Below are 9,028 nucleotides of genomic sequence, written 5' to 3'. Positions count from 1 at the left end.
CCTGCCCGGGACCTTTCCTCGCTCCCCGCAACTTCCCGCTCGGGGGCTGCGCTGTCTCTGTGGGAGCCGCGCGGGCGGAGGCTCGGGATGCAGGAGCCGGGTGCGCGCAGGGCGGTCACACCCGCGCCGGCAGACACGGCGCTGCCCTTCACACACCGCCCGGCGCAGCCCGAGCCGCGGGGACGCGTCGGGCTCCGGAGGCGAGCGGCTGCCCGGAAAGGCGAGCGGCTGCCCGGAAAGGCGAGCGGCTCCCTGGCAAGGCGGCGGCCCCGCCCGCGGCGGGGGACGATGCGCGGGGGCGCGGCCGGGCCGGGGCCGCTCCCGGCGGAGGCCGTACCTGCTGCCGGAGGTGCGCGGGGCGGGGGCGAGCGGAGCGCGGAGCGGGGATCGGGGGGCGGGGAGGGGGCGGCGGCCTCCCGTCTCCGGGCGGGCTGTCCCGCTTCACTCTCTCCTCCCCGCCGAGCATCGCGGGCGCGGAGCCGCGGCTGCGGCGCGCAGGGCGGCGGCGGGAGCGGCGCGGAGGATGCGCTGAGCGGGCGCGGGAGGCGGCGCGGCCGCGGCAGGTCAGTGGTGAGACCCCCGTCCCCGTCCCCGGGCCGCGCTGCGCACCCCGGCCCCCCGCACCCCCGGCCGCTCCCCAACTTTTCCCCGCACCACTTCGGGAAAGTGCCCAAACTTGCGATGGGGACCCTCGTCCCGTGTCCCCCCCTTTCCCCGGCGGTGCGACCCCCTCACCTCAGGGCTGCCCTCGCGGCACCGTAATTCCCGGTGCCGGGAATTGGGGGTGGAGGGGCGGGGGTCGCCCCGGGGCTGCGGCGCGGCCCCTCCGCCCCATCCCGCTCCGCTGCCCCCGCAGCCCGGCGGGGCCGGCCCAGCCCCGCTCGGGCACCGGGACACGACTCCAGGTGAGGATGGAGCCGGCGGCTCCGCCGGGCTGTGCCCGCTCGCGGCTGCGAGTCCGGCGTGGGTTTGTGTGGCGAAAATAACGGGATTCAAAGCAAACTAGTTGATAAATGCAGGCATCTCCCTAGACTGGAAACCCAGTTCTCCCGGAGTTCAGCGTGTGCGAGCAGGAGCGGTGCGAGGGGACAGGAGGGCACTTTTTCATTTCTGGAGTTCTGTGTAGAGGACAGGGGTTTGCTCTGGGCGCTGCTCTCCCGGAGGAGCACTTCTCGGCACGTCCCGATCCCCCCGCCCCTGCTGGGCGACACGGGCAGCCCGGACCTTGAAAAGCCACTTTACACCTCACCCAGCGCTCCAGAACGGGCAGATTCAAACCACGGCAAACACACGGCAGAGGATAATTTGTCCAAGTGTGTTAGCCCCAGTGTGCTAGAGATGGGCAACCGGACAGCCCAGGCACCTGGCTGACACCTGGGATTCCCCGGTGTTGGCTGTGGAAGTAGCCAGAAATTATGTGATACCCGGTCGTAGCTGTGTGATTATTTTTTTAAGCTTTTTGAGGAGTTAGGAAAGCCCTTATTGTAATTGTGTTATAATGTTGTTTTCTGTCTATAGCTGACTTGTGTTGCGTGCAGATTAACATGCTTCAAAAAACCTAAAGATGCTCTTTTTTTTTTTTTTTATGTTAGATGCTTACGCTGAAATGCTTGTATTTTATTGCAAGATTTAAAAGTTGCAGCTCTTCAGAGAATGGGCTGAATAGCAGTGAGGGAAGGTGAATGGTAAACCTGAACAGTCTCAGAAGTGAAAATTGGAAATGCCATTGCTAAATCCGTTTTGTTTATTAATGATGCTCACTATTTGAGGGGGGAGATATCCCCAGTTTATCCCAAGAAGATTTCATTTTGTCAGATGCCTGGTGTCTCATCAATTCCTTTCATGTCCCTGGGATTTTCTCTTTTCCAGGTTCAGGCCACAGCAGCTCTCGGTGTTGGGGATAACTGTTAAGCTCTTCTTTTGAATTCATGAGCTTCCAAATTAAACTTTTGCTGACACCTGCTACCTAGCCTGGTTGAGCAGAATGACAGTGTCAGCCTGGCTACTGGAGACCTGCCACCAAACAAAGTAAAGAGTCCAAAAAAAAAGTGTAAAGTGCCTGGACTAGGTCACACAGTGATTTGGGGGAGCTCTGGGAAACTCTGGTGACTGGAAATCCAATCAAAGTCTGCTTCTAATGGAGCAAACTTTCCAACAGCAATCACAGGCAGGAATTAAATCCATAGGGTAGATGGCAACGGAGATTAATAATCATCATCAATTAGCTGATGGAATCAAACAGAACAAAATGAGGGTAAATAACAACCTGGCTCCCCCTTCCCCTCGAACTCAGTCCCACCTTTATTTATCCAGAGTCAAGGATCTCTCCTGAGCACTGGTTTCAAGTGCCAAAAAATTTAGCAGGTGTCATAACATAAGGTCAAGACTTAATTATTTATATGGAGACATCAATCATTGTGTGGGGATGATTTATTTATAAATCACCAGAGCTGTAGCACAAGTCAGTGAATTCTGATTTCCTCCTGCTCCTTCCTGAAGGGGACCAGGAAGGTCCACGCTGTGGCTGAGTGACCTCTGGAGCCTGCAGAAGTTTCTGCCCGGCCCCACGTGGAGAAGGCTTTTCTACACCTTTTAAGTCGTGCAACCAAAATGTCACCGGGGAAATCTCATGCATATTTGCTACATCTCAGTAATGAACACTTACTGATTATCTGGAGAATTTAGCTTTTTAAACATTATTCAAATTTTTATGTTTATGTAAGCTAATAAGACTGAGGAGATTCAGTAACTACTCTTTGCCTTATGGTATTTGAAAAGTGTGTCCATTGGGCTTAGCTCAGCATCTTCCAGAATCACTTTTCAAAGACTAAAATAGAATCTTTCTGCCTGAAAAAACCCACCCTCTCTGTACTCAGTATAATGTTCTTTGCTCACAATTAATGCCAAAAATCAATTTTCTCTCATGCTTTTTATGTTTCTGCTGATCACAAACAGGATGGCACAGTAAAAGCTTTTATTGCCATCTGATTAGTCCACAGTGGTGGTGAGTAAATAGCTCGGGCTGGTGTGGCTGCAAGATTGCTGTGCTGGAAGCAGCAAATACAGAGGAGGGCATGGGGTGCTGAGCACCAGCCCTAATCCTGCTCTCAGGGTCATTCAGAGACATTTGGGCACTGTTTGGGCAGAAGCATCATCAGGCCCATAGGTTTTCTGATAGCCAGACAAAGTAATGAACAGCTCTTGGGATGTTCCTGAACCTCCTCTTCTGGGATTTTGATAAAGGGTTAATTATAGCCAGGGATTCTTGGAGATTTGCCCATTTATTTATCTGTTGAGAGAAATCATGCTACTGAATCTTATTTCCATTACTGTTTTTCAGACAGGGAGGTGATTAATTTTGAGTGAAACTGGTAAAAAAAGGTAGAGTACAAAAACAGAGAGATGGGAAGGAAAGTTATGGTGAAAATAAGTAGAGCTAGGAGGGAAGGTTCCCTTTGCTTTTCTATCTTTATCTTGTAAAACTGTGTAGCCCAAACCTATAAGCTTTACCATTAAACAAAGAGAACCATGAAGTATCCAGGGCATCTTGTGATCCTTCTAAACTTCATGGCAGGACTCCGTTTTGGCAAAAGCAAGTCAATAAGCTCTCCTGCACATCCATTATTCTGTTCCCACTGATCTTAAAAGAAGACCATTTATCATTGTATTTCAGTGACAGAAATACTAAAATAATATTTCACTGGGTTTGTAAGACGGTGTAAAAAAAGGGTGGGTGAGTTTGCAATGTCTTCAAGGAACAATTAAGACATTAAGAGCGTGGGAAAATATTTTTAGACATTAACTAATCGGTGAGAAAATAGGAATTTAGGACCCAATTGAGTTATGAGATGTTCCTTGAGCACCCTCTGGATTTTGCCCAGAGCATGTGAAAAAATGAAAAATTCATAGTATTTCTTGTAGGCAAGACCAGTCATCTGCTTGTGTATTTTTATGGTATACTGGGTATATTTATAGCATTTAGTAATGCCAGCAATGTTCAATATAAAGAGTAACAGATGAATGTATGTGAAACAAGGCACTGGCAAGGTAGGTGGGAAATGATTTCCAAAATATTTCGGCAACCAGGCTGGGAGAAATGTAGTAAGATGGTAAACATAATATAATAGACCTAAGCAGCTTTAACCAAAGCTGGGGTTAAAGCCTCGTCTTGTGTCAGGTTGAGCCCTGTGCACAGGTTCTACAGAGGAGGAAAGCCAGGACTTGCTGTGCAAGCCCCAGCAAAGATGGCTCCACAGTGCTCCAGCTCCAGCACATCCAAAGGCAAAAGTGACAGCAAAATCACAGTCGAGTGCAAAGAGGAGGAAGGAGGGGAATGAAATTGTATTGGCTCAACTGCAAGAAACAAATCACAGATTTCCCTAATCAGACAGATGATGCCTGACTAGGGCACAACGGAACCACAAAGGAAGGTGGCAGATTTTACAAATTAGTCATGGCAAAAATGGTGAATTTCACAGCTTGAAGTGAATTCATGTTATAGGATGAAACAGCACAAAGTGATTAAGAGCTCTAACTGATAGGAGCAATAAGCATGTGAGACTTAGTCATCACACAGCAGCTGACATTTCTCTCTGGCTTTAGCTGAGGCACAGGAGCAGCACCTTCAGCCTCCAGTTTCTGATGCTGAGTGAGAGATGCTGGGGACCACCACAAACAAACGAGGTCCCAGAGGTACTTCCAGGAGTTTTCTGTTTCTCTGAAGCACAACCATGGCAGTCCAGCAGGAGCTGGAGCAGCTGCTCTGCAGGGAGGTGTTCTGCAGGCACAGTGTCTGCTCCCAGTGCCCACTGAAACCTGGAGCTGTGGCTTCAGCAGTGGAGCACACGCTGTGAGAAGAGCAAATCAGGGGACAGCAGGGCCCATTTTCACAAAATGTGAAGAGCAGAGAGGGAGGACAGCTGAGAAGGGTTGGAACAAGGGAGGACACTGTTGCAGCACACCCTGCCATGCTGGGGATGACCTTCCAGGTCTGGCAGTGCCATTTTTGGAGCCATTAGGTGTTGGCATGTGCCACCTCGTGGTAACTACACCACAGCATGCATCCCTAATAGTAAACAACCATCACATGGTCCATTCAGTGGCTTCCTTTGGAAAGCCAATTCCCATTCTTTCAGGGGATCAAAACCAATGTCACAAGTCTCTCTCACAGGTGGTGTTACATGACTTTTGCTGGCAAAACATTTGAATAGCTGTTACAGCACGTTTTCAAGGAGGTGTCTGTTAACAGATATTGGAACCTTACCCTACCATTTGTAACCCTGCTTAGATGAAGACAAAAATTCTGGAGAAAAATGTCACCATTCTATCTCGATTGTCTTGATTCAATGTACGCTCTTCTGTCATTGCTCTTGAAAACCCATAGAGCAAAATGGAAGCAAAGTGAGCTAATACCAACCAGGACAAGGCCACCCTGGAGAATTCCTCCTCTGGCAGCATAAGCCTTCTTCAAACTCTTCCCCTTCGTGGCCAGGCTGTGGCCAGGCTCCGGCAGCGTCCCAGGAGCCCCAGAGCAGAGCAGAGCAGGCTGCCAGGAAGGTTAACAAAGCCCGGCTCTGGCAGGCGGAGCCGGAGCTGCAGTGGAGTCGTGAACCCTTCGGAGAGCAGAGCCTGGCAGCTTTCCCCTGTTTATTGAGGGTGTTCCAGCGTCGCAGGGGCCGCTGAGCGCAGCTGTATTAACATCATGCAGGGAGAGGGGAAGCTGCTGGAGTTGCCAGGACTGAAGCCGTAGAGGAATGTGATGGGGCAGTGCCAGTTCCTTCAAATCCCACCTGGAAGTTATTAGCCGTGCGCTGGAGGCAGCGGAGCACCTGCATCCCAGAGTGTCCAACACGCACCGTCTGAGAGTCCAGCTGCAGCTCGGCTGGGCACCACAGCTCATCCCTCCGACCCACATCGAGGGCAGTGGAAACTGTACGCTGAAGAAAGACTCTGGGAGGAATCGATCACTCTTGAATGAGGATGGGAAAATGAAGTTTGAAAAGAATTAACATTTCTAAAGCATTTCTGAAGGAATGTCCTTGGACTCCTGGTAAGGGACTAGAAAGGACTTTAAAAAGGGCAGGGTGGGGGAGAAACCCTCTTCTCCTAAATTGATTTCAGAACCTGGCAGATTTTAAGAAACCTTTCAGTAACATTTCACAAATCAATGCTAATTTGATGTTTCAGAGCTCAGCACTTTGCCAATCCACTGTCAAACCAATATTAACCAGGCATTTTTGGGGACTGTTTATAGCTCAAGGTCCATTAAACACGCAAACCTGGCAATTGTTTCACTTCCCTTAAAACACTTAATTTGAAATGTGTATCAGAGCATCCATAAATGGCCTTTCAGTCTTCATCAGAGAGAAGCCTCCCTCCCGAAGTGCAAGTCAGTGCCCTGGGAGAGGAGGCTGCCGGCTGTGCCGGGGGTGAGGACAGAAGGACAGATGCTGCCTGCAGTGCTGCCAAGCCTGATCTGCCAACCCCCATTCATACAGCAACCAACCTCGGGAAGGCCAGGAAATGTTAAGTAAATGGCACTTCTTGGGAGAGCAGTAATTACTCACCTTGGGAAAGGTGGTGGGAGCATTTACATAAACTTTCTGAGTGCTTTTTGAACCGAGTGCCTGCGGTCTGACATCCACTTGAAGGTGGGAGCTAAATAGAAGTTGCTTTATTTTTTAGCAGTTGCTAATTTGAGCCAAAACTGAAGGAGATTCTGGTCTTTAAATTGGGGTTCCTTTAATACTTGCACAGAAATTGTTTGAGATGGAGTGGTTTCTCCCTTTCTTCAGTGTGGTCCTCAAATGCAAACCGGATCCCCTTCTGAGTTGGAAGAATCACAGCAGTAGTTAGCTGGTGACATGTATATTTAGATGACTGACTTTAGGCGCCTACATTTGAATACATGATTTAATATGCCTTCATTTTTATGTCCTGAAATGGGGAAACTACTCAGGTCAAAGAAGATCAATTAATTTTCCTGTTGCTTTTAGGTTCTTTAATGGAAGATGTTACATAAATAATTATTTAATATATTTTAACAGGGTTTTTTTGCATGAGCTGCTTGATCTGCTTAAAGCATATAAATCAGTATGAGCTGAATTAGTAAAATAAATTCAGAAATCTAAAGGGTGCATCAGAAGTTAGACTAAGGGATAAATGGGATAAAAGCTAAGTTGCTCTTTCATTTGGCAAGAAAAGCACACAGATTGTAGTTTTGTGAACCTTTGGACTTCTCATTTTTCAGGAATCACAAAATCCATTTGTGAAAAGATCTAGGAAATAAAGAAAGAAATTGTACGAGTAGCATCCTGGTCAGTAAAACATATTAGGCTGCAGGAACATGGATGGGATGATGCCATGAATCTCCTCTTTGTGTTGCAGCTCAGAAGAGCAGCTATTTTCTTCATTTTAGCAGATGCCAAAGGCTCAGAGAAGGGAGTACGGACAGAACGCAGCCCTTTCCTTGTGGCAGAAATGTATTTGCCTGGTAACAGAAGAGATAATCCTGTCCTAATCTGCAGTGATCCAAACCTGTTCGTGCGGGGGCTATCACAGCACTGGGGTGCAAGGCAGAGTTGGTGTGATGACCAGCTATTGTTTCATCCTTCCATCTCCCAGTCCAAAAGTTAGTCCATCCAACACAGATTTACACATCCACCAGTTCTAGGGAAAGTTCCTTCCTGCCATCTCTGTGATGTTTTACAAACACTTACATAGTTTTTTCCAGCTTTCCCCAGAAGTATCACACTCGCATCCAAAAACTTCCCTCTCCAACTGCAGAGCTAATTTATGACTTTTCTGTCTTTTCTTCTCGACAGCTATTTGGATCACTTTGCTTGGTTTCTTTTTAGTACCACTACTGGTCACAAGGCCCTGTGACGATGTTTTAAATTTGTTCACAAAATGGTTCACATCTCCGTGTTCCTTATGGCTGTATGAGCCATCCAAGGAAGCTGCTGTCCGATAAATTACTGACCTGTCTGCCTTTGCACAGTCCTCCCCAAACTCTCCAGCATCTCTTCATTGCTCTCCATCACCTACCTTAGTGCCAAGATGAAGGATGGCAGCTGTTTTCAGCAATTAATGCCACTATTCCTCCTTTGTAAACTAGGGGGAGGGGATTTGCCTTCAAGCTGCCCCTCTTCCCACTAGGACTGGCAATAATATTATCTCTCATCTTTAAATAGCAGTCTCAGAGCTGATGGTGTGACAGCAAGATGCAGAAGTTTTATGATACAGAAAATTTACCTGGATTTTTTTTTAAATTTTATTTTTTCAACATGTAAAATCTAAAGTGACTTTTTCATCCTTGAAATGATGAATTCATCCTTTTCTCATAAAAACTGTAATTGTTTAATGCTTTGGAATAGCACTGCCCATGTTGTTTTGTGTATACTGCCACTCCTGGAGGACTCTGTGTATCCCCACAGCATTAGATATTGTATATGCTTGTAACATATAAAGCTCTGCTATTCTGTAGCTTACACAGGAGGTCTGCAGCACTGATGGCAATCTGTACACAGTGTCTACAAATAATAAATCATGACACTTACCTGCACCATGTTCTTCTAACTACATTGCTATTAACCTCTGTTGCAGCACTTTTACTTCAAATACTAGAATCAGCTTGTCGTTCTACCTTTGGTTTACACGGGGAGAAACCTCAGCTCAGGTTAATGTCAGGAGTTTATCTGAGGTCTCTGTTATAATAGCAGCATGTCACTGGCACAGAAATTCATCTGGTTTTCATAAATATTTGATAGGGCTCTATCACCCTCATCATCATTGTGGGCTGGTTGGAAGAGGATCCCCCCGCGATTGCAACCCATTTCCGAGTTGTCATGGAAAGTCAGTTGGTGATATTTCAATCAGAGTGTTCTTATAACAAATTCCATTCAAATTCTGTCTGAAAGGGAGTTAAGGTTTCATCCTGCTGCTTAGAGAATGATATGCTAAATGCAGCTTCCCATGGGCTTGGCTGCAGTCCAGAGCTTTGTAATTTAGAGTTCTCCTTCCCAATTCT

At 47.8% G+C, this 9,028-nt stretch overlaps 1 protein-coding gene across 2 annotated transcripts in view; it reads left to right on the top strand.

Annotated features, from left to right (window-relative positions):
* Positions 1-278: 278 nt before the first annotated feature.
* The window catches only part of CHST8 (carbohydrate sulfotransferase 8), a 152,363-nt gene continuing 143,613 nt past the window's right edge, over positions 279-9,028 (top strand). The window contains exon 1 of one of the 2 annotated variants that reach the window (XM_027663757.1): positions 279-349. The gene's annotated coding sequence lies outside the window, so the exon portion shown is untranslated. Of the gene's footprint in view, positions 350-516; positions 564-9,028 lie in introns of those variants that run through there. The other variant, XM_027663755.1, reaches the window with a different exon arrangement.

Source organism: Corapipo altera, unplaced genomic scaffold (assembly GCF_003945725.1).
Source record: "Corapipo altera isolate COAL_440 unplaced genomic scaffold, ASM394572v1 140b, whole genome shotgun sequence".
NCBI lineage: Eukaryota > Metazoa > Chordata > Aves > Passeriformes > Pipridae > Corapipo > Corapipo altera.
This window is presented reverse-complemented; position numbering and strand designations above follow the sequence as displayed.